Source organism: Typopeltis vanoorti, chromosome 4 (assembly GCF_054136105.1).
Source record: "Typopeltis vanoorti isolate ZY-2024b chromosome 4, IOZ_Tvanoo_1.0, whole genome shotgun sequence".
NCBI classification, from domain to species: domain Eukaryota; kingdom Metazoa; phylum Arthropoda; class Arachnida; order Uropygi; family Thelyphonidae; genus Typopeltis; species Typopeltis vanoorti.
This window is the reverse complement of record NC_143552.1, coordinates 68290047-68317275: the sequence shown is the minus strand read 5'-3', so window position 1 is coordinate 68317275 and position 27229 is coordinate 68290047. Positions and strand designations below refer to the sequence as shown.

Here is a 27229-nt window from a genome sequence, read left to right as displayed (position 1 = left end):
TTTTCTTTTATTTTAATTTATTTTATTTTTGGGAATTAAACTTTTCTAATATCAGAGTTCATCAAAATACTCGTAATAGTTAGATTAGTATTAGATCACGCACAGACACATGATTTAGTTAGAGTAAACGTTGATAATTTTATCATTTTAGTAATTATCGTCATCAAACTCTTTTCAGGCTTTCTCCTTGATATTTTGTCATGGGTAGATAGGGATTTCTTCTAAAATTGTTCTATAGTTTTAGTTTAAAAAAAAAGCTTTTTTTTTTGTTTTCAACCTTCGAGAAGATTGGGATTTTCACAAACAAAAAGAGTTTCAAGAACACAATCACGCTTCCATACATCAAGAATGTTACAGACAAAATGGCCAAATTACTAAACAAACATAACATCAAAGTGGCTTTTCTACCTTTGGAAAAAAATTCAAGATCTCTACATTCCCCCAAAACCTCCACATCATCCTTTAAAAAAACCAGGTGTATATAATATTCATTGTTCCTGTGGCATCTGCTATGTAGGCCAGACGGGAAGATCAGGGGAAATTCGCATGAACGAACATCAAAAAGACGTGCAAAAAAGAAGAGAACACAAATCAGGCTTAGCATACACAACTTCCACCGGCCATAATGTACTCTGGCAAAAAACAAACATGTCTTACATTGAAAAAAATTGTTTCATAAGGAAATTTAAAGAAGCTAGAAACATGCTTAGAATTCCAACGCAATGCAACCAGGGCCTAATTCTACACCAAGTTTGGTCAGCATTGATAAAAAAATATACCCAAGTCACACCTTGGACAATGTGAACAACACAACGTGACAGCATCCAGCATTGTTCAAACTCAGCATTGCACTGAATCTACGTTCGGATATTCAATTTAATGAACAATTAGACAACTGCATAGAATGAACTATTTTGAGTAATTTCTCATTTCGTGTGTTTAAACTTTTAGTTACCTTTGACCCCTGAAGATGTAAGTCATACGACTTACGAAACTTGTCGGGTTTGTTTTTTATTGTTATTTATCGTAATAAACATGTGGTCCAATTACCGGAATCTTTCTTATAAAAAGAGTTTCGTTTCACAACTGACTTTAAGTGAGGCACCCTTCGTTCTTATTGATGACGTAAAGTATTCTTCCATGCCACCTAGTTTACGCAAGCACAGCCATTGTTGTTATGGTCACAAGAAACCATTATGTCACATCTTAGGATTTCAATGCTTAAAAAAAAAAAAATTCTGTACACAACTGTATTTTTTATATATATATTTTTTTACAAACGTCTGTTTTCACTAGGCAGTATGTAAAACCACTTGGTGTTAAAAGCAATATGAACTAGAATTCAAACTAGAATTTTTTAATTTCACGTACAAAGTGTCTTCCTAAGTTGAAAACGACAAACGATTTTATCCTCTCAGGGATTCAGGGACGCCACTTTAATCTTAGTTTGCGTGAATTGGTTGTTAAAATAATTTCTGGGTTAGTGCAAGCCTGCTTGCTATAGTCACCTGATGAACGGCTATAGAGTATGATTGCTAGGGCTTTCATTAAGAAATTGCAAATGGATTTCTCACCTTGATTTTGATTAAATCAAGAACTATTATGAATAACATCGTTATTTTAAATAAAGTTATATAAAATATATAACAAATGAGTAAATGTATGCGCAGTATATATCTCAAAATATTAAGATACTTAATAAAGAGAAGGCAAGAAGATTAATGCGAGATTAATGTTTACTAGGCACAATGGATAGAATCCTTGGAGAGCAATTAAAATCACAGGCGCCCAGTGTGTTTGTCACTCATTCACGCAGTGAAGTTACTCGTGTCATTTGCGCATTGAAAACTGTATTTTGGTCTTTATCGTTTTTATGAGTTTAAGGAAAATTAAGTTTTGGGAGAACAAAATAACTTTAGCTTGTTGCTTCTCTTTCTTCTTCTCCACATTATAGATAAATGCTTCTTAGACTGTTGAAGCAGATGACGCCCTATTTATAATGATGCGTTTGCAAATCCCAAATCAATGCCTTTCCAGCATCCCTTTTTAATATTATTGCTATTATCGCAAGATATTTTAACATATTTAAAAAAATTGTGTAATGCACTCAAAACTGTTGCGTGCATCTTCGTTGAAAATTTTCGACCTCGCTGATTACTCAAATGCGTAAACGAATTGGTTCAGTAGTCAGTGAGTGGCGATAAACAACAGCTAATAAGTAATAATTATTTTTCTTTTAAAGCGTTTCTTAGATTAAATCAGCAAAAAACTACATAGAAACAAAAAAAAAAGTAGAAGCTTCTAAAAATATGTGGGGCCCTTTAAAATGATATGCGGCATTCAGTTTGCGAAACACTACTGTAGACAGAGAGAAGCAATAACGATTTGGTAATGTACTCTTGAACTGTGTATCCAATTAACTAATCTCGACTATTTACTACGTTTAGTGCTCTTTCCGAATTCTAAACTGACCTAGGAATGCGATAGCGAAACGAGTTTGTCGTAAACATGCTTCGTTAAACAGGAATATTTCATTCCGATCATATTGGTTGAGAAAGAGATAATCACATTCCTGATTTTATTTCTGACACAAATCTTGTCTTTAAAAATAATGCGTTCCATTAAACTGAGAACGGAGATAAAATGAAATTTTCCAGCTACCTAACGTTTTCAAATGAGCAAATTCCAGTGTCTTAATTTAGGGCACTAATATCCAAACTTAATATCCAAAATATCAAAGGTTTTTCATTCTTCAAGATTTTACTGCGTTCATTTTACCCAGTTATATATTTTTCAGAAATCATTATGCATTTTATATATCTAAAAAGGTGTTAATAAAATTAATACAGTTCAGTATAACGTATTAAGATATAAAAAAGTAGTTGATGCTTAAAAACTAATATATCACGTATTTCGAATGATACAGTTCAAAATTTCTCAGAGGGATGTTAGCCTCCAAATTTAAGTATCCCGCACAACACGTAGTTAATACGCATACTAGAATGAACGCAGTAAAATCTTGAAGATTGAAAAATCTTCAATTGTTGGTGAGATTGTTTAAAGTTATAAAATTCAAATCTTTATTGTTGTCTAAATTTTGAATCGTGATTCACCAGGGTGTAAGGGATTAAACTTGGATTTTTTTCATTTCATTTCGTAAAAACTGTGATTGCAATATGTTTACAGCGTCGACTTCATGGCATTTATTTTATCAGTTATTTGGGCATCAAGGTTTCAGATTCCCCTTTTTTTTTTATGAGAATCCCACCCACGAAACATTGCATTGTTAACAAGACCCAGTACAGTGGGTGAGCCAAGGATTAGATAATCCGAAAATTGTTCACAAGGGACCATACATAGAACTTTAAGCCAGACCTCCATTAAGCGAGTCTCGCACTTTGACGAAAATCATCTATCACTTCTATTTACTGCTGGACATTTGTAGTTTCCGCTTTATCAATTAAATTTTCATTAGAAACTCTTTCAAGCGTTTTAAAAATGTTGCATATATATTTTTCTTTGCTAAAACATAAGCAACCGACCTTGACCTTGCATTCATCCGATGAGGCGCGGATTTATATGCAATCATTCGAAATATGTTGGCTTTGCTTACAATAAAAGAAAAAGCAAATATTCTCAATTTGATTAATATTAGCTGCTGTAAACCTTTTAGACTTACCAGTATTTAATTCCTGAAAAATCTACTTTTAATATAAAAGTTAATATAATAGTAACAAAAATATGCTGTGTATTAAATTTAAGGAATGTTAAGAAGATATTGCCTAATTAAAGAAATTAAGAACCAAATTGTATATTTTTTATCTAAATAATCTTTATTGAATCAAAAAACTATTTTGTATATATAGAATTGGAACATATCTTACCGTTTGACACATTAAGATATGTTGGACATCATCTCATCCTCCCTTAGCGGGAGGGAAATACACCCCATAGTTTGGAAAACACGAATTGAAAGGACAGACTACAGGAAAAATATAAAAATATTCGAAATACTTTATTTGTATAAATAAATTTTCATGCGACCTTTTATTCTCCAAAGGGATTAGGCGGCACTTTAAATTTTTTTTTTTTTTTAATCGGAAATCGGAAGGCAGCCAGCTTCACCTCTCAGAATCCCACGGGTGCATTCTGACGGCAAACTAGATTAGAAGCGATATCATGAACCCAGCTGCTGCTTATTTGAATGTATTATTGCGTATTTTACAGTGGATTTTGTTGATTTGCGGTATTAAAATCCCCCGAGTTTCTTCCTGGAATAAAATCATACTTGCCAGCGTGAAAGCTCGGCCAACTCTGAAATTAGATGAAAATGACCTTGAAGTTAGAATAACGCATGAAGTTCTTCATGCGTTACCTACTATTTATCTTCCACTTGCAACTCTAAAATCATGGAAGTTTTACGGCGAACTCCTTGCACTCAGTGTACAATATAATAATAAAATAATTGGTTGCATTAAAATAAATACAGAATAAAGTAAGGTTGTGAGGGGGGGAAAATTCCATAGACATGTTTTTTCTTCTTCTTTCTTTTCTTTTTCTTTTTTCTTTCTTTTTTTTTTTTTTTTTTCACACAAGAAGCTCGCTAATACCATCGGTGGCTGTTCCGTGGTTCTGCTGGTTGAGATCTTAAATATCTCAAATTAACTCAATCGCATATAAGTAGGGGAAAATATGTATAGTCACAGATAGCTCAGACGTCTCCTTGTTTCCTGGCGAATTTAAATTTTACATTAGTTTATCAAAACCCGTTTCTGTCTCTTAAAGCAGTAGTTTAGGTCTTACTCCCCCCCCCCATTCGCAAACAGATTAGCATTGCGTAATTAAGGTTAACAATATAACAATATAATCGCATTCGAAACAGGTCATTGAACTTTGAAGTTAGGTGAAGAAGATTTTGAAACGGAGTACGAAGAAAGAAACACTAACTTACATAATTATGAGAGTTCACAATGATCTAAAAACATATCATAAACGATTTTATGCATCCAGAGTCCAGATCAGATAAGCAATAATACAGTAATTAAATTACTTTCATACTGCTACTTATACAGCGATAAAATTTTATTAAACCGCATGCTTATCCTAATGCCAATTTTCAATCGAGTCACAGAATAAATACATAAGATAACTTAATTACTGAGGAACATTTACATCGAATGTGAGGACTATGTGAACAGTGAAAGAGAATCGTGCACTCTACATAGTGCGACAAAATTTAAAATAATTGTATGTCATATCCGACTTACTTCTATTTCATTCAGTGTTATTCTTATTATTATTATTCTCATATTTTAGTCTTGGGGTAGTAGATAATTTTCCTCGGCTAATGCGAGACTACCACTCTATTTATTGTGGCCTAAAGTGTCATGAAAAAAAAAAAAAAAAAATATATATATATATATATATGTGTGCTAGGTTTTTGAGCATAGTTCGGGATTATCCTGATATCTAAACATGTAGAAATACAACTTTTAATGAATGAGATTCGCAAAAAAAGTACTAAGTAATAAAAACTACTTTCATAAAGCACGTAACTACCAAATTATTTCAGTAGTCTGAACAACCACAAAGAGTAAAACAGTGTGTTCCTTCCAGAAATTTATTGAACGTGACTATAGCAAGTAGGGTTATGGGAAATTCCGGAGCGATAATATGCTGTATCATTTGGCTTCTGTTGGCAGAGGTCTATTATTTGCAATAGTGGAAAACGACCAAAACTCTCTTGTCATAAACAAACTAATGAAATAGCACTCTTGTCCCGCATTTTTTTAATCCTCATATTTAACATTATTGCCATCTGTGCATACTAATCCTTTATTTCCAGAAACCTTTAGTTAGTTACAAGTACTATCCATGCGCCACTCTACTGAGTAAAAGAATGTACTATTAATTTGTTCTAATCCAAGGAATTAGTTAGTTCCTACATAGTGAATTTAGACATGTTTATCATGTTCTCAATAGATGTTCTCGCCAGAGGTGTATATTGCAAAACTTTATTTTAATGAGGACAACTACAGGTGATCTCGGGTGCTTTAAATGCGTTGCTTTCACACAGTGATGACTAATATGTTGCAGTATAATATCACTGTAAGTTGCTCCAGTATGTCCAGTATTGTTATTTAGTATATAGTTTATAGTATATACTAAAACTATATAGTATATATAGTTTTAGCGAATGATCTACAAATTGATTTGTGATCTTTCTGTGTTTCTATATATATATATAAAAGAGATGCATTTGTAAGCATTAAGCACCCAAACTCAATAAAATAATATTACTCATTCTCATTTCCTCCTTGCGAGTTAGGCTCATTGGCCTGTCATGGCCAAGTTATTTGGTTTCTTTGAAACCTATTAATCCTCAGTGATGGTTGCTTTTCCAATCGTAAAAAAACCCTCCACCTCCTTATGGGCTAACTAGTCATCAGATGAAAATTCTTCATAAAGGTTCTTCGCGTCCCAGACGGAATTCGAACCCAGATCAAACCAAAATGAATCGGCGTAACGGACTGAGCTACAGAGGCTCTAAAATCATTACTCAACATATCAAAATAATTTCAACAGTATTGCTATGTGCACCAAAAATCCATCTCATTTGTTTGTGGATTTTCCTTTCAGATGTGAAGTTTTGGATTATATCAAGGTAATTCTTTGCTGGTGAGGTAGGTAATCCCCTCTTTTTTTTCTTCCCTTCGATTTTTTCAAAAAGACAAGTGATGAGCCCGCAAAATACAGCTTACTAAATGTCACTATCTTTTTGGTCATTTTCGATATTTTATCTAAAAAGGCCTACATAACATCTCCCCTCAATTTTTGAAAATTAAAAAAAAAAAACTTCAGAGTTTATGTAAATAAATCGTACATAAATATTGCACCAAAGATTATCATGTTTCATGATATTTCAAATCGTTATACACGAACAGTGCTAAAAACATGGTCTCTCTTTTTTTTTTTAATGATCCTTCTTTTAACAAGCAATAATAAGAGAATTTTGATAATTCATTGAAATTACAACTGAAAAACATTACTCAAGGAAATATTGCAAATATTGCATAACTAGTTATGGTCTGTCTTGATATATTCCTTCTCATGCAGGCAATCTTTATGGTACCGAGCCTGCTCATTAGAGGTGAAAATTTTTCGACAGCCGGTATTGACATTGGTGAAGCATTACCTACACAAAGTAATGGTTGTATGGTGCTGAGGAAAATTAAAATTTTTATCTCCTTGATTTTAGTCTTGCGTTCAAAAAGGCTCTGTGCAATACTGTATTAGTTTTGTTGGAGAAATCCCATTTTGACTGACTAGTTCCGAGTAGCGTTTGAGGTAGTTTTTGAGAATAGAAACAGGTTTCAATATTTGTACCTTTCTGGGACTAACTTAAAGTCGACTACACGTTCCAAGTCTTACCAAACGCACAACATTACTGTTTCTCGAACTGACTTATTGTTTACAGCGCTGCTTCAAAGTTGGTATATTGATTTTGTGTTCGGCTTACTGACTTCTGGCAATTTGCGAGCAGCGCAATGTGTGCCTTTATTGTGTTTGTGTTCATGCGCACGCTTTGCATAGTTCTGTTGGAAGCTTGACAATATGGCCACCACATGGTTATCTTCGAGTTCAGCGTCGACAGTACGCTAGTTGTTGCTGCCCTGATCTTTTAGAATCATGTGATGGTCTTCTATCTAGAATTGTGATACTTTGCAGATATTTAGGAGTAAAGTATGTTCAAGTTCGAAATTGTAAAGTAAACGTTTTCGAATAAACGATTTTAACTCATCCTAAAGAGTAAAATATTAAACTATTAAACGTAAATAACTCATATATATATATATATATATATATATATATATATATATATATATATATATATATATATATATATATATATATATATATATATATATATATATATATATACTAATTTTTTTGCCGGTTGAACAACGTCTGAGTTTTTCTACCTGGATTTAGGTTTAAATCCCATTGCGACATATATATCTGTAAATGTCTTTAGGTAGTGGTGCTTTTTAACGAATGGTGTGAGACCACCATTACTCTGCTTATTGGAGGCCTGGAGTAACTTGAAAAAAAAATACCATATCTGCTCTGTAAAATAGAGTTCTTGGATTATATTCTCGAAGTTTAAATCTATAATGATATTTTATTCTGGGGGACCCCCCAAATAAAATGTCGTTATAGATTTAAACTTCAGGTGGGTGGAAATGTCATAGTAATTATAAATTACTGTGACACATAAACAGTGAAAATACAATATGAAGATATTCTAAAAATTTTGAGTCACTTGTGAAAATTGGAAAAAATTTGGACTGAAGGAGTCTTCCCCTACTTATTAGATTATTCTCCTTCTCGCTGGGTACTATAGATTTTTTTCATTAAAAAAAAGCCTAGTTTTTTAAAATCAATGATGTGTGATAAGAAAAACGGTATTCTAATACAAATATAGCAATTTAAACTCCGCTGTTTTCAATTATCAGGTGGGCTAATTAGTTGCTAAATTCCTTGGATGTGTTTATAGTAAATATTCTTTAGGCTGTAATTGTGAGTGACACGATAAGGCAGGAGATTTTCTTCTGATAACCGCCTTAATAAACAAGAAAACCAGTTCAAAATCAAGGACAGTAACTAAACTTAAGCCTCTTCTATTCAAGTTTATGAACAGGTTTTGAAAGCATTTTAATGGCCGAGATTCAGAGAATGTGACATCAGGAAGTAAAGAGAATGAAAAATAAAAAGCTTCCTGATTACTTAGTGACAAGCACATGACATGTCGAGTCGAGAACTGGTACACAGAAATAGAGAAGTAGATCTTCGCCAGTTAATAATTAAACAAAATTCAATAAAATCACCAATAAGTGAGACTTCGATAATCAGGATTCAGTAGTATTCGAGAAAAAAAAAAAAAACGGGTATATAAAATACCTGTCGAATTTTAAAAATCTATAATATCTCAGCGGAAAAAAAAAACTTTTTTCATAATTATATACCGTAACCTTCCGATTATCCTTGAGGCTGGTTGTAAGTGTTCATAGAAGTAATATGTTCACTTTTAATATTCCTTTTTGTAGATGGTTGAAAATATTTCCGTTTTATGTGTTTAAAAATAAGTATTCAAATATTCCCTTTTAATGTTTGAAAAATTTACAAACTAATATCAGATTATTTGTATTTCCCGATTTTTCCTGACTTTCTATTCGCATTATTACTTGGTATAGAACTCAAGCCTTAATTACAATGGAGATTACTTTAAAGCTATCTTTAAAAAAAAAAAAAGGTGATAGGTCAGCTGTGGCAATTATCGGGTATCTTTATACTACCTGTTGCTGGAAGAGCTTGTATTCATGCTAATCGAGTACTTTCTGTTACCGACAAACAAAAAAAAAACTGGGGGGGGGGAGAAAATAGCTTCTCAAATCTCAGGGCAGTTTCAGGTCATTACGTAGAACAAGTCGCATGTTCTTTACTGCATAGCAACTTGAAGAGAAATGTGAAATTGCTTAATTTTGATGGCCTTTATTGAACAAACTAAGCCTTTAAATTAATTGGCATGGAAGCTATCTGGACAATTCTATCGAAAATTGATTGTCCACTAGAATTCATTTCTACTTACGCTGCTTCATGATAGCATATTAGCAATAGCCATTCGCGAGATTCATTCACGGTATAAACTGGCGAGAACCAAGACAACTCGACATTATGCTTTTACTGTCCTCGCTGCAATAATTCTTTCTTGTTTTTATTCTCAATGGTGGTAAACTTCTCCCAGGAGTTGCCACAAGTTTTTAACCATAATAGGCTTTGATCCAAAACGTCACTTGTAGAACTCCAGTTATGCTGACAAAGTGATTTCATTTAAGAAAATATTGGCCTAAATATAGACATTAAAAAAAAAAGCCAAATATTTCATCAGTTTATCCAGCTGATTCAGTATAAGTACTTGTCATTCCAGTGGTTGGAGTAAAGCTAGGAAAATGACAACAACTTTCCTTATCGTAATAGTCATCTCTCTCAGCAAACTGACAACGATGAGGAAATTCATTGTCGTTTGAAATGCATTAGAACAGTTACTGAACTTTTCAGTCAGCCGAGTCTTTGATGAACGAGACATCTATATTGCAACAAAACTCTTGGTTTTTAGGACTACTTTCATCCCAAATGTGATTTGTCATCACCAAAAAGAATATTTGGTTGTTCTGTACAGTTGCGAAACATGGATCCATTGCCTTAGAAGAATCCTTCAGATTTGTTGGAACCGTATTAATATTTGCATTTTCACTGGAGTTAATATTGTTGCAATTGTTATCCATCACCCGTATGCTAGATATATACCCACCTTCCAAAGAACAAAAGAGGGGAGGAAAAAGAAGTGCTTAAACGCAAATATGAAGGAATGCAGTATTGGTATCATCTGGAAAGGAAAGCTAGATTGGTCGGCATGGAAAAATGCACGATCTACAGGATCGCGGTAGTTTAAAACTATGCGGCGTGCACGGCGAACCGAACAGAGAGGAATAAGAAAAGAGCATCGAATCGTTTTCTTATTCTTCGCGCAGGAAATTACTTCTTATACATTCAGTACCTACTGAAAAAAAAAAAGAAAAAAAGAAAGGAAAATAAAAGGTCAATGGAAAGTCTACCTTCCATAAAGGACATGCCGGTTACGCACTAGGCCCCTGATTACCCATCTCCTTTAGCTAGCAGAAATATTTTGGAAGAAAATCGTATTCGTTTGCGAGTGGCTGATGATGATGACCAGAGGTACTACGGTTATTAAATATTCATTTATTGCAGGATTTTCTGTTTACAGGTTGGCTCTTACTGTGAGGCAAAAAGTTTACATCAAAACTCTGGATGGTGAACACATCCTGGGTAATAACAAAATAATATTTAGTTGCTCAAAAAATCTGTATCACAGATAAGTGACATTTTATGTACTGTTTTGTATACGTAAAATTCATTTATTCATATTTAAATTTTCGTATTCATATTTATAAATGTCATGCTCGCTAGATTGTTTTAAACCATGACTGATTATTGACAGGAGCTTCGAAGAGAGCCAAGTTGATGGGATGACCTAGATATTGTTGAAAGAAGCATCTTAAAGTTATTAATTTCTCTAAGAGGATACAAATCGTTTTGTCAGTTTTGAATAAACTCGCATTATCCCATTGTTAAATCTTTGGTTTGATCCCCAAGCCCATTATTCTTAGTGAAACACGGTATATCACATATGCGTTACATATGGTGAATCCGTTGTTATTGTTATCTTTTAACCAATTTCATTGTTAATTGGCTTGCGGTAAGATCTATTTGCCATGACATAAGTTGCCACGAATATACTACTATTATTTCTTCAAATCATGTATGAATACATCATGACATATATATTTTTTTATTATTATAACAGATCTGGTTGAAACGTACGCAGTTCCGAAATTTCTTTGGACATTACGCTAACAAACTCATTTTTTCGTATGATTCTAATAACTTCACTCATGCGCTGAGAAGTTAAAAACTGCGTGCCTGGATTCATAGGTTCGTTAGTCTGTAAGCGAATTTGCTGTTAGATTTGCCCGCTTTAAATAACATCGGCTTCTAACCTTCCTTGCAAGAAACGTATTGCAACTCTAATTGCCTCCACATTCTACATTTTAAGTAAATAGGATATGGACCCTCCTCCAAGCAAAACAGAAGTTTGCGAAAAACTTCTATCTTTAAAACATACATGACTACAAATACAGACTGTATCTACAAAGAGCTGCCTGACACACACACACACACACACACACACACACACACACACTGCTTAGAAAGAAGTCAACGGACACCCAATGGGCAAGATGCATCATGCCATGTAACGAATCACGTGTTTATGGCCGGTATAAATTGGATGAATATGATGCTTCCAAGTCAGAACAACTGCGTCCCGGTGAAATGGCTGCGAGAAGGGAACTGACAGAGTTTGAAAGAGGTGTTGTGATAGGATGCCATGGTTATAGGTTCGAAGTCCTGCTAGGATGTGAAGAACCTTTATCAGGACTTTTCAAATGAGAGTGAATGAGTTAGTCTGTCTCATACGGGATAGAAAGGTTTCCTCACGCAAAAAAGCCAAATCAACCATTAGAACACACTCAATTAATAGACATAATTTGCTTGGGTCTTAAATCCAAATAAACCAAACTAAATGATGTCATAAGGTTAGAAATTATCCATAATCCGTAACGTTATGACATATTCATTATCCAAGTGAAAGTTCCTTGTGAGCACGATTAACTCGCCTCTGGCATTTTATTTGGTACTTAATTTTTTTTTAATTATCGGCATGCTAAATTAACTTTTTAATTCGGCTTCAAAATTTTTTCTGCAGTAGGAAATTTTTTTCAACTGTTTTTAGAACAGATATCATCTATAATGGGGACAGTGTCAAAACATATTAAACATTCAATAAAATGGCGATACTCTATCATCTACGCAAAATAATAATAATAAGTGTCACTATGAGTTGCGCGCGCAAATCATAGTGACCCGTATTATTATTCGACATCACTAGGGTCGAATTTGTACACAATCCCTCGCCATTTCAAGGTTATCATACTAATAATATATAATGCACTATATATGTGTATAGCAATGTACATGTATAGCATTTTTATAAAATAATGTTAATGTTTTAAATGCAATTTAAAAATTAAGGTACAACGGTAACAGATTACGGATTGTTTGCGAGTAGTGTAAAGTTTATTTGGGGTGAACAAGTTCAGTATGCGTCCCAAATGTAGTCGGTATACATCCAACCTCTAACCAACTCTTGGAATGTGAAGTTAGAAACAACTGTAGCTAGAGTGTTTATATATTTTATATATGTGTGTGTATATGTATGTATGTTTTCTCCCACAGAGCAGTGAGTAAGTGGAATAGATTGCCTTTAGGGGTAGCGAGTGCATCTAGTTGAACGAATTTAAGGGAAGATATGACAGCTGGTTTGGGTGATTTATAGCCTCCCTCGATGAGTCCTTGACTCTCTCTCTCTGGAGGTCTCGGATAATAATAATAATTATATATATATATATATATATATATATATATTCTTGTTATGAAGTTATTTTTGATGCGTCCAGTTTATTATCATTATAATTAGTGACACCTCCAAGGGCTCCAGGGACTCATTGCGGACAGCATTCTACGCCACACAAGCCACCGTTCACACTACTTTAATCCTAGCTTTGCAAACTACACATTCCTCCATCCATATTACACCATCTACCGAATGTAAGTGTTTTTGTATATTAACTGCGTCCGTTTCTGCACGAAACAGACGCAGTGTATACGACTTGCGTGTATGGGAATGAAAAAAAATGAGTTTCCGGGAATAGAAAAGAAAAAAAAATGCTAATTCTGTGTGAAATCGGCTAACCTTGAATTAAAAACGTTCACATAAAGAGTCCTCTCCTCGTCACCAGAATCGAACTCAGGTCCATCCATCCAATCGAAGGAAGCTTCATCGATAACGTCAGGTTGATGTTATCCGGAAATCGATCCTTTTTATTATTATTATTATTATTTTTTTTTTTTTAATCTAAACGATTCCCGTCGGTGAAGTGAGTAGCTGAAGGATCTTCCTCAGCCATAGCCGGTCTTGGGCGTGGACAGTAGGGTTTTTTCCTCCATTTTATCCTGGGGTTTTTCACCCCGCAAAGCAGGCAAACCGGCCTTGAGAACTCAACACTACGGACATAGGATACACCGTGGCGTAGGACTGACCACCTTATCCTGTGAACGGTTTGAGGTCCGATGATTAATAAACCCTGGACACCGCAAGGTAAAAGAGGGAAAGGAAGATGAGATGAGATGAAACCTAAACACCTATTCTGAAAATGGTCGTTTAAAGTTGTCGCACAGACGTTTCCAGAATGCCAAGGTGCGCTATCTAACGGGAAAATATCAGGACATCGATCAAGATGTCGAAGAGAAAGTAATTTTTTAACACAGCAAAAAGGGTTTGTTTATTTCTCTGCAAAGGAAAGAGGCTTAACGATTCTGTGTTCGCAGATGCACACCGTACATTCACTTTAGGGGATATCTTGAAGGGTCTAAATATTCAGTAAAATATTGAGTAAATACACTTTAATAGAAATTCGACAAAACTGTTTGCATTCTTTGAACTGCAGAATAATGTTTCAGCAGTTCAGAAACATACACCTCTTTTGTGGAAATTGTCTTCTTCCATTTACAGTGTCAATTTTTAAACGAGACTGTCCATCCTTTCCAGTGATGCACTGAAAACGATGTTACTTTTGGCTCTTACATTGCGATATCAAAAGCACCTTGTGAACAGGGGGACCGACAAACTTCCAACAAATTGCATGTCTAGTTAATGTCTTCTGATTTTCTTAAAAATGACTCAGGAATAGGCTCAAAGTTTTCTAAGAAGTTCTTGGGCGGTTTGCATATTGCTGCAGTTTTATAAATTGATCATCAGTGGATTAACCTGAGAGATTCGTCTAAATTATCGATGCACACGGATCAACGACTCGAATTTTATATACCATGAGACTTACTGAAATGTTTATGGAACTGCTGCCACCTTGACCTTACAGATTAGAAAATGAAGAGACACTCATGCGCATAATTAACAACAATTTGGTTTTAATGGGGAAAAAATTACATTTTAAAATACCAGAATTCATTTGTGTCAACCTTTTACATATATAAAATGCCAGAAATGTAAATTATAATTAGGCGCCGATTATATTTCAGCACACACAATTTCCCCCCCCACACACACACAACAAACCAAAAAACTTTGCTATATTTCCAGTGGAATTAGTTAATTAAAAAAGCAGCACTTAAATGAAAATAAATAACTATTACCTCTGTTTCTCGACACAGGAGCATGACAAATATAGGGTTATAACAACCATCCTTGGAAAGCTTTATCTTATAAATATAAATTCACTTATAAATTTTAAGAATCAATAAACAGTACCTGTACTAAATCGTCTCTATTTTTTCTACTTAATTAATACTTAGAATTGTAAACAAGGTTCGTAAAACTGATCCTCGGTAGTTAAATTTCTGAGGTCGTGTTATTAAGTAGAAAAGAACACTGGAATATTCATAGTGCTGCTGTCCCTTCGTTCTGAAAGTCAAAGGTTGCTATTCAACTCACGTAATATTGCATTAACTTATAAGAACGAGCTGTAACTGCCGACCTTCACGTGTAACGAGAACATAGTAACTGTTTACATAATCCAGTAATCACGATTGACTCGCATGTGAAAAGCACACAGGCACGCACCACCTAAAATACTTTGTTTTCCACAAGCACGCAAGCTACTAGTGCAGTAGTTATACTACGATCCAGTTCACATGCCCTAATATAATTATGCTCGCTCTATTCAAGTTTTTCAGTTATTCTCTTTTCATTCCTGTATTCATCAGTGCTTCATTCCCATCCTTTGCTTAACTTCAAATAGGCTAAGGTTTTTAAAGGTGTTCATATGTTAACTGCACGAAATAGGTGATAAATACTTAAAGGTTTTAATTCACCATTATTAAGAAAATAAATACAAATATAAATAATAAAATACAGAATGCATATTTTGGTTTTGTTATTCCCAAAGTCTGAATATGCCCAAGCTCCATTTTACTCATACTGTACTGGAATGTATTATGTTAGCACTAGACATTTGGCATAAGTTGAAAAACTTGACCAGTCCATTCTTTTGAAGCGAATTGTAAGGCTACACGGCTCAGTAATTGTTATATGCATAAGTAATGCGGGAGGTGAATTAAAAGCTTTTAATATAAGCTCAGAAAGCAAAGCGACATTAATACATGCAAAACTTTCCCCCCTTTTTTATCTCATAGTTCTCAATAAGAGATATAAGTAACGATGAATACTATATATATTCTTTTTTTTTTTCTTTTCCAGTTTCACCAGTTTATTCTTCACAATATAAGGTACAGTAATTTATATTTCCACATTATTGTAGAATCTTAAAATTTTGCAGTTTTAGTATATTTTTTTAAAATACTACACAAGCTCTCGAGGGTATAACTTATACATTTATTAGATAAGCTCCACATCACAGTACTAACCTAATTTTCAATGAAAATATGCGAGTATTAATAGGCAACACAAAGAATTCATAATAGCTGAATTATGATTATTTTTAAATTGTTTTTCATTGGATGTTATTATGACAGCAGGATTTGTCTCCTGGAAACTTGGATTTTTTCTTCCACGTACAGACATATCGGCCTGAGAACACACACAATTATCAGACAAAAAATACTATTAGTGAGCGATATATTGCGTAGTGTGTAGATATGCATCCTTCGAATATGTATTTTGGTTTGTAGAATTGTTGGCAGTAACTGAACTAATTTTGTCTTGTGCATAAAGAAGATAGAAAGCGGAGAAGCTCAAAAATTATTCTAGCAGATCATCCGGAATTCTTTAGAATTAAGAATATACTTTATCTTGATATATATTACTAGTTTTAATGAATACTTGCTTGGACAGCTTTGACTATCTCAAGTGGTTCGCGCTTTCAAAACATGATCCTGTTTTGAATTCGAGGTTTAAAATGAAATCTGCATTAGCGAAAATAAATATTTCACTTGAGGATAGATAAATTGTGATAACAGAATTATTATTGGTGTCCGATGGGCAAAGGAGGAGATACGGAAATCTCCAGATTCGATTGTCAAAGGTTATTATTGGAGACATAATTTGAAGGGGATAAAAATAATTATCCTCTTCTAGCAGAAGTGAGTGTGATAGAAATATGAATAAAATACGGGGGGGGGGGAGCCTTGGTATCTTTTATTTCTCGGTCAACATTTAATTGCCATAATATATACAGGTTTACATATGTTTTAATGCATATTTGCATTAACATAGGACAGTTGCACATCGCATAACCATTTTAACTATCCAGTATTAGATAGATGTGCCTTATTTCCTGGAGATAAAGGGGACTTCAAGGAGATCGTTTATTTCAAGAATCAGCAGTCCACGATCTTTTGCGCATACACACTTAGCTGTTATTAACAGTATTCATAGTAAACAGAAAATAATTACTTTTGTAGGAATTTTATTATTTGAATTTTGTGCTATAAATAAATAAATACTATTTTAATGATTTAATAGAAATGGCCTACATCTCTTTTTCATTTCTGACTTTCAAAAAAAACAAGTGGCAGAAAGATATAATAATCGCAACTAACTGTAAACAGTTCATATGATTGCTCTGTGCATTCAGCAACAACGTACTGTTTTGGTTGTACTTGGAGAATATATTATTTTGGAGGGAAGTCGTTTTAATTCTAATTGGTCTTAATCACAGATATTAGCTAGTCACTAACGAGAAGCGACAGGAAAGAATGGTGACATTAAACAAACACAGTGAAACAGCTGCATTTTTAATTCAAACTGTTCACAATATAGCTGTCTAAGTCAGCTCTGATATGAAGAATGTATAGGTAATCATTCTTTATTAATTAATTATGAGGTACTAACAAGAGTTGCAACTTACAGGGTCACTTAGGGAATTTGTAAGAAAATGGATGTGATGTGGGGAGAGGGGGCTGGTGCAGAAATGCTGTCATCATGAAAAATATCTCGAACAAATTATAGTAAAAGTATGAACAATATATTTGAAATCTATATATATATATCCAAATTTCAAAATCGGTACCTGACTCGGGCTGCCCCAAGATGTGGAAGATAAGAAACCATTTTAAAAGAAGGAAATTTTGAAAGGTAAAGAACATTTTGTAAAAATACTCCTGATACAGTGACTTTTCTAGCTTTTTTTTTTTTTCTGGACGCATGGCCCAAACTATAGACCAACACCTCAACCACAGGCATCCCAGAATAGAAAAAAAAAAAAAATAATAAATAAAACAACAGTCGTCAGGCTTTTTTTCTAGATACTTTAATAACGCATCGTTCCGATGGCATCCTTTCTTTCATAATATATACAAAACCTCACAAAGCAAGATACATTCACAAATATTCCCTCTCCTCCCAATAACATCCTTATTGTTACACCTTATGTAATAGCTACATTACCAAAAGAATTAACAAAATACTCAAATTTCCTTCCAAGCAATCCACTACTCTAATAACACTATTTCTATATTTTATAACCGGTTCTGATTAAGCCAAAAGCCATAAAATTGCTGTACAGACTTTAATCCCCTGTACTAAGCTTGCACTAATCTTATTGATCCAGGTTAGATGAAATTTTTCCCTTCTCGGTTTTCGATGTACGCAAACTTTCATGCACCTGAAAGTTGTCCTATTATGGACAAACTGGAAGAGTTGCCAGCATGTGTAGAAGAACCTAAAAAGTAAGTTCGTCACCTTCACCACAACTAAGGACAGTTAAGTCCATAGCTGTTGGTGGTGGACGAATTCAGCAGTCACGTCCAATAGACTATGTCACAAATTCTATCCACGGAATCAAAAAAAAAAAAAAAAATCGGGTTCGTTTCATCACAGGCAAAAAATAATGACGCTTTTTTTTTTTTTTTAATGACAGCTAATCTTAAAGCCAAATTTTAAGGTCTCCGGACAACATTAGCCATGAAAGGCGCTCCTTCCTAGGCCTTACAGCTTAAAAAGGTGTCCATAGGTGTTAGTCGGTCTTGGTGAGGAAAAACACGAAATATTGGAGTCATTAAACTGTCAACTTGAATTTTTATTCTTCTATCAGGTGTGATATGAGTTTTGTAAGATCAGTTGCCCTCTTAAACGCTATAATAAAAGAGGAAATATAATATAGTGCCGCTATTAGAAACGTTTACTTGCTTTTCTTCTTTTGGGAAATAAGGATTATAACGAACGCAGCTCCATTTCAAAAATTATCTATTTTGCCTCATCTACAGTTGAATTCATCTTTAGGTAGCTAAAGAGATATAGATAATATCTGTATGTAAGACACACAGACAAAGAAGAAAGACAGAAGAAAATACAAAAATTACAAAGTTTGAAATACCAAAACAAAAAGAAAAGGAAGGTTTAAAAATGGAACGATTCAAAATACTTACACATGTAAATATACTTTCTGAATTATATTTAGAGTGCAAATATATACATAGCAAAACCTATTTGTCAACCTCATCTGAATCAAGTGCAAGAATGCGGAAATTGTATACACGGAAAGACATAGGTAGGTTGTATGGGTGAGAACGGACCTAGACAGTAAGTCTATATATGGAGACATGGTCTCCAAAAAAAAAAAAAAAAAATATATATATATATATATATATATATGCTGAACTTTTTTTTAAACACCCCACTGTATAATTACAAAGTAACCAGGTCGACGAATGACCGAAGGACACTGCAAGTAGCATCTGCGATAGTCATTCAGTTAAGTGACCGGTCAGAGTTTAGATCAAACTAGGAAAAAAACAAAAGGAAAAAAAAAAGACAATGTTGATTTTTGTGTGTGTATGTGTGACGAGCCACTGTGGGCCACAATATGTCATTGCAGAAATGCATGCAATGCTGAAACTAAGTGAAACATAAATATTTGATTTCATTCAAGATTATACGATGTTCCTACATGAAGTGTTTTGGGAATGAATATTACTATTAGAAGAGTATATTTTATTAATTTAATTTTGGAAGCACTTTTTTTTTTTAAATTCTGAAAGTGCGAAATATGTTAAGAAGATTTAAAATTAATGACACAAAGCAACCATTACAAATACAATTATATAGCATGTGACGTGGAAAAGTTTTTAATATGCCTATCGCAATGAAACTATACTATTACAGATGGCTGATAAGTATAAAAATGCTGATACTTACTGAAGAAGTATTAGATTATTTTGTTATTTATACAGCGAACACACCGTATGTTGTACAGTGGAGTAAAGAAGTAGCAGATCTGAAAGTTCAAAAGTTTCCATCCCTTAATTTGGAACAATTGGCTAGAAGGAGTAAAGACAGCTGCTTTTTGTAGCCAAAAGTGACAAGTCCTATCTTAGGCGAAAATAAGGAATGTAGACCGGATCCTAAAACATACTATTTTTAGTAGCAGAGAAAATATTAAACTACTTTTTTAGATAGGCGTATTAAGAGTGTCCATCAAATCTATATATATATTAGGGGTGGTGGTGGGAATCTTCTGAATTATTGTAAATACTCTTCTGCAAGGTAAGTGTGGAAAAGGGAAAAATCAATAAAAAATTTCAACAAAGTAAACTAGCAGATATGCAAGTGTCCTCACAAAGCCTTTTTTTAATTTTTTTTTTTTTTGTTTGGCTTTTTTTTTTTTTTTTTCCCAGCACGAGTTTGCATAGACACGTCTATGAGAACTTATGGGTCTTTTGTTCACATTACTGATCTCTTCGTTTCGCCTTCTTCGCAGCGCAGTCGCATACCTACTGGTACATTCCATCGAGAAGTCCAAAAGGATTTTTAATGCCTTTTATAACTGAAGCTGAGTTAGCTAGATTTAGAGGACAGCGTTTATCCTCTTTCAAAACAAAGTACTTATGTAGCCTCAGCTTCTTTGGCATTAATTCTAAATAGTACAGTCTAGCAGAAATTTAAGTGGACAGTGCACGATTCCATGGAAGGGCAGATGACACGACGCACGAGAAAGACTCAAAAGATTCTATTACAATCTGGAACATTGGAAAAGCCATTTGACGACGAAAGCTTAGGGATCATTGCAAAGCATTCCAGATTGGTAACATAAAATAAGATACCAAAATATAACCAGAGTTATCAATGAAATTTCTAATAGATGCAATTTCATTGACAATTGGAAAGGAGAGGGAAATACAAAAATGACTTCGAATTTCTAATAGTCTGTGCGTAAAGTGGGATAGAATGAGGAGGGATGTCATCCTCTTCTTTTTCAAGACCTGAAACCATCCTACTTACCTTATTAGTTGTAATATTCAGGGAAATGGAGAATGAGTTGGTTGATCTTTACTGAAAATACCAACCTAATCCTAGTACAGTAAACACTCTCAAATTTGGTATTCCAAAACTGTTTCTGTGTGTGTTGAGAGAAAGCGGATGGTAGTAATACTTCCGTTAAATCACAAAAAAACAAACAAGAACTAAGGCGTAACGTGTGCTCCCACTGTAAGCTTATGTGGAAATGAAGTGTATGTGGTAATATGCCTGCTATTGCTTTAGAGTAAAATTTGGTTTTCAAACATTCTTTCTGGTGCAATCTTTTGAAGTGGAATTAATTAAAAGGGAAGAAAAAAGAAAAAAGAAGAAGAAAATAGCAATATTTTAGCTACGCGCGCGCACACATTCACAAACAAACTTATTTGTATCACATTTAAAAGTAACTTGCATATTATCCCGGTATTTATCTATGCCTGTTTTGAGTGCAAAATATTCTGATCCTTACTTTATAAAAAATGTCTACGATGACCACTTAAGTTTCAATTAATAAATGAATGTTTATTTCACATTCTTTATGCTCAGTCAATGCTTTAAGAAACAAATGTATAAAAACAGAACGAAATCTCGGTAAACAGTTGTGTGCGTGTGGAAGAGAGAGATGGGGAGCGGTGATCATCCCAGGTGAAAAGCAGAGGACCGCCAAGTAGAATAGCGGTACCCCCTCGCCTCCTTTGTTTGGGGAAAATTATTTATTGTCTTTGCCTTTGTTTCGGCATTTCTTGCTATTGCATCATATGCAGTAATTCGGATATTCAGGACAGCATGCCAACAGCTGCAGTTTCCAACCACAAGTAGTTGGTATGCACCGCAGTGTTAAATTTGATATTTGGTTTGATTGTAATTACGTCCGGTTCGCCTCTTTTTGCTGAATGAGAAACTGAAACTTTACCAGCTCCGTATGAATTCGACTGTATAAAGCCCTTAAAGTTTTTCTGAGTAATACATGGGACAATCAAATTGGAGAGGGCTTCACTGTTTATGGCAATATTTGGTCTCATTAGGTTTTGTAGCAGCCAATACTACATCTGAAATGATTCTCGTATTTCAGTTTGTAAATTAGTTGTTTCGTAAATTTCGTTTTTTTTTCCACAGATTTAATTTAATATATTATACCACAACCAAGAAATTTACTTGGTTAGTTAGCTGTCAAGATTTCATTTCTCGCGCACATGTTTACAGGAGACTTGGAGAGAGTCGAAGCTCGAGTGGTCCGTAAAGCACATCATGAAAATCGAGATTCCATCCATTTCTCATCTGTCTAAGACGGGTTGAGTCCCTTATTATGGGATTTCGGCAATGTAATGTAACGGGTTTGCCATTAGTCTATTGCATTCCTCTAGAGATAAGTATTTTATGTTTGTAGGGCTATGTGTGCACGAGGCCGGTTTGCCTGTTCTGAGGTTAAAAAAACCTGACGTTCCGAGAGAAAACGTTCTACTTCCGTGTGGGATCGGCTAATCCAGTTTGATTGAAGTTGAATGAAAATGAAGGTTCCTCACTCGTAGAGGGGAGATTATACAGTCGTTAATAGGTGACAATGATAGACATACAGTATTTTAAAAAATACAATGGAAATATATAAACATTTAAGCAGGTAAAATAAAACAATAACAAGAAACTAAAATGGCTAACTAATCATTTTCACTTTTTCCTTTACTGGGAGTTAAGCTTTCTTCGCTTCCTCAATCTGATATTGCACTATAGTTGTCCTCTTAAGTTTACGCATCAAGAACACCTCGCAAGCGTAAAAGGATCATAGGCTGTAAGTGCGTTTTCCATCCCAAAAATTTTATACGATGAAAGTGTTACCAACCACTCCCAAAACTACCAAGATTTGTTTGCCTGTGAATTGTGCGAAGAAGCTATTACAGTGTTATTATTATTAAGAGAGACTTTCAAGGAGTCAGAAACTCATCGAGGGAGGCCATACTATTTGCACCAACTGCAAATAGCATGGCCTCCTGAATTCATTAATGCTACTTGCACATACAACATCCAACGGTAATCCATTCCAATCACGCACTATCATATGAGAAAAAAATCTAGTCCTAACCCACTTCTTGACAGCATTCATTATCAACTTCCATGGATGGCCTCGCATCCTTTCCCCACCCTCCATAAAATGAAAAATTCAATCTACTGATATTCTGTATAACCCTTTTAGAAGTTTGTAAGTCTCATATCTCAATCATATCGCCCTTCTTTCTCCTGTTTTGCAGCCTACAAATTCTCAATCTGCCTTCAAAATCGGTATTCAACAAAATTGAATTTTGTTAAATACTGATTGTGCAAAACATTCCTTTGCACTCTCTCTCCACTGTATCAGAATCACCACGGAAACCAGATCTGTGCTCAATAGTCCAAGTGAGGTCTTATCAAGATCTTGTAAAGAGGCAAAATGACTTCCTTATCTTTACATGTCAAGATTCGTTTCAGCATTGCCTTATTCTCTGAATTGTATTTGCAATTTTTGCTATATGACCCTTGAACTTCAACTTCCTGTCTACTAAAACTCCAAGATCCCTAGCCTCATCAGTTTCTTCAAACATAATCTCACCAATATAATATAATATAATACGACATTGGGTATCTAATCACACCATAGCGCATGATTTTACATTTATTAACGTTGAAAGTACAGCCATTTTCACATGCCCACATTTCCAGCTTAATTCAAATCATTCTGCAAGTACTGCATACCAGCAGCCTCGTGATTACCCTACCTATCTTGGAGTGTTGGTGGATAGGGAGATGAAGTTTAGGGGGCACATTGCAAAAGTGGCTACATCAGCTCCTCAACTCATTTGGTTGTTGAAAAATACTTTGACGAGCAGAGACAAGCAAATTATTGTACCTCCGTACTGAGCCTTGATAAGACCTCATCTCGACTACTGTGCCCAGATTTGGTCACCTAGGTTTCTTCTTGATGGGGAGGAGGATCCAGAGGCAAGTGACCAAGACGGTAGCAGGTCTATGGAATGAACCTTATGAGAACAGGTTGAAGATTTGTGGGTTGCAGAAATTGGTTGATAGGGCAGAAAAGGGGAGATATGATTGAGACATTCAAATTGCTAAAGGGTTTCTATAGGATTAATTCAGACGATATTTTTGAGAACAAGACTGGTGGCGGGAGAACTAGGGGACACCTATGGAAGCTGGGCAAGAGTGTGGTTAGCAAGGGTGTTAGAGCTGGGTTTTTACTTTTAGAGTGGTAAATGAGTGGAATAAGCTGCCAGAGTCTGTTGTTGGTGCTATGACAGTGAGTGAGTTCAAGGCAAGGTATGATAGATACTGGTGAGAATGTCGTATAGTTGTGTGGACATGATGTTCAGGGCCCTCGATGAGTATAAGGACTCCCTGGAGTCGCCCGTAATAATAATAATATCTTTGCATCATCATCAGCAAATAGCTGATGATGCATGCATATATATATATATATATATATATATTTCTTAATTTGATAAGAGCATGTTTTTTTCTAGATTGGAAAGTTATATTCTTTACTAGCATATGCTCGTTTTTTCCCTGTATCTAGTTTCCAATTTTCGAAGTGAATTTTATTTTATTAAATCTTTTACTTATTTCGCAACCAAACAAATATTTTTCAACCAGAATTGAATTAATATTAAGGCGGACAAGACTGGTGAGCATCTCGAAATCTCTGTTGGGGGTGGGGGGGATGGAATGACCACCCCAGTTTTCTTTAATAAACAACTTTATTTCTGATGACTGACCCTAAGTTGCATAACTCTTGATGGGAGGATGTGACGTGTGAAGGAGCCATCCAAAATGTTATGTAACACTTTTTTTTCCTTGTCTTTTCAAACACTATTTTTCGCATTTGTTTTTCTGATAAAAGAAACGGCACTTTCATTTAATGGAAGCAAACATTGGAGACATTCTGAATAGAAGTGAATCGCATTTAATCATTTGCCTCTTGACTATATGATATGTCCTGAATTTCCAACTCTCGGTTTTCAGTACCCTTATTGACAGTTCAAAGAATACTATCCTAAAAATTTTATTCTGAAACCAAATAAAACGCAATAACAGTTTAACAGTCAAAGACTTTTCGAAATGCAACAGAGTGAGGAGACATTTCACGCACAAGTCACACGCAGTTTCCTAAATCAACTCCAAAAATAAAAATAAAAACTCACATATATAACAGCAAGATGAGGTAAAGAGATTATGGTAATTATTGCTCATGAAAATAAAGATGCAGAATAGCTACACCAGGATGATAAGATGCTATCTTCCAAATAAATTTACTAGACCTCTATGGACAGATCGATTAATTATACATAAAGAATTATAAAATTAAGATATTAAAACATTGTTATTATTATTATTATTTTTTTTTTTGTGAAATTTGATCACAGGCGGGAGGAGAGTGCCTATTTGGAGAGTGAAGGAAGAATCTATAAATCCCGAAAATAGTGCTACTACATTTAGCACTGTTTTCGGGATTTAACTAGTGAATGGGTACTGATAAACTGCAAGAGAAAAATTAATTTGACACCAATTTTTATCTTCTCTGTACATGTAAAAAAAAAAAAGAGAGAATTCTGTTTCTTTCTTTTTAAATAACATGTTTAGTTGCTATAGAAACTCGTCATCCCTTCAGAACGAGGATAAAACTTCAGCAGTATACAATTTGGTCTGAATTGACGTTACTGATTTCTTTCAAATATGTGATCTAGCCACCATATTAAATTCTCGAGCTTTTCGTGTCTCCGTGCTGCAGTCGCAAAGAACGATGCAATATATCTTCTTTAGTTCAAAAAGAATTAAAAAAAAAAGGATTTGAATCTTGGCACGAAATGAATATTTGAAGGATTTTTTTTTTTGCAAATGGAGATGAGCCGGTAACACATCATTTTCTAAAAAAAAAAAAAAGAAAACAAAAAGCATTTTAATCTGTGGATAGGGTCGCAGATTGCAGAATATGCATCTAACTTCCTGTATCATAATTTAAGAAAATGTATTTTCTTACACATTTCTAAAATCATACATTTTATACACGCACTGAACTGAATATTATTTGTTACGCTTTTATGTTTCCATATGCTACTCTATTTGCAGACCTTGTCTTCATGGATATGGCGAGATGAGTAAAACAAGTGATGCGGGCGGTGAGCTAGAGTTCAAATGGGCATGTGCGCAAAGAAATATTGCGAGTAAGACAGTCCGAGCCACTTATTTTATTTTGCAGCTTGCTCATAACGATGTGGTATTTCGTTCTCCAACAACCACTTGTTAACAACCGCTTTAGATGCAGGCCTTACATAATCATTAAAGCTAGAATATTATTACTACAAGCAGCGTAGAAATAGATAACACGCAACACAAAAATATGAAACGAAAAAAAAAAAACTGCTTGTCAATATTCCCAACAGTAGTAACTGGATCACGTAGGCGCATCTAAATATGCGCAGTTTTTCATTTTTAAAATTCACATTTGTTAAAAAACATTTTTTTATATAAAAGAAACGTTTTTTTCCCCCTAAAACAAACATAAATCATTTGAATACAAATCAAGATTAACATCAAAACAACAACAACAAAAATGTCTTTCAATAGTCACCTACTGTTAATGCAAAAAAAAAAAAAAAACTTACCATTAGTAAAAAAAAAAAAAAAAGACTGGAAGGAGCAGGATATAATCCCTTTCAGTCACTACAAAATTAAGAAATAAATAGAAAAGTAACACACACATACAGAGCCGTGTATGTTTAGACCCACCATACTGCTGAATGAAATCATCTATTCACGTGGTGTTGGTTGTACCCATCGGCTTCCTCACATGTACACTCTACGCACGAACAAGTCTCGCGAATCAAGGAGTAGCGGCAGCGTGTAATTCCAGCCACTACTGACAGTTTTGTCTACAGGTGTTCCGATCTGATACTGAACTGGGAACATCACTGCGCACGCGCCAGAGTATTTCATTCGCTTTTACTCAAATGAGTTCTTTTTTTTTTTAATTGTAAAAGATCGTGGATAAAACGATGAAAACATCAACATGTCGTCACTGGGTTTATCTGTTTGTATTCGATTGGAAGGCACACATTCGTTAGTAATGTAGATATCAGGAGCTGTGTGTATTTTATTATTATTTAATAATAAAATATATATATTAAAAAAAAAAACGGACGAAAATTTGTATTTTTTGGGGGAAGGGGAATTAATAAACTACCGCGTGCATTTTAACAGAAAAATTAACTTTAAAGACAT

The 27229-nt window shown here is 34.3% G+C and overlaps 1 protein-coding gene across 1 annotated transcript in view; it reads right to left on the bottom strand.

The window, feature by feature from the left end:
- LOC150107385 (uncharacterized) overlaps window positions 1-26844 on the bottom strand; it is a 51250-nt gene extending 24406 nt beyond the window's left edge. The window contains exon 1 of the mRNA XM_090391246.1: window positions 26738-26844. The gene's annotated coding sequence lies outside the window, so the exon portion shown is untranslated. The remainder of the gene's footprint in view (window positions 1-26737) is intronic.
- Window positions 26845-27229: the final 385 nt, after the last annotated feature.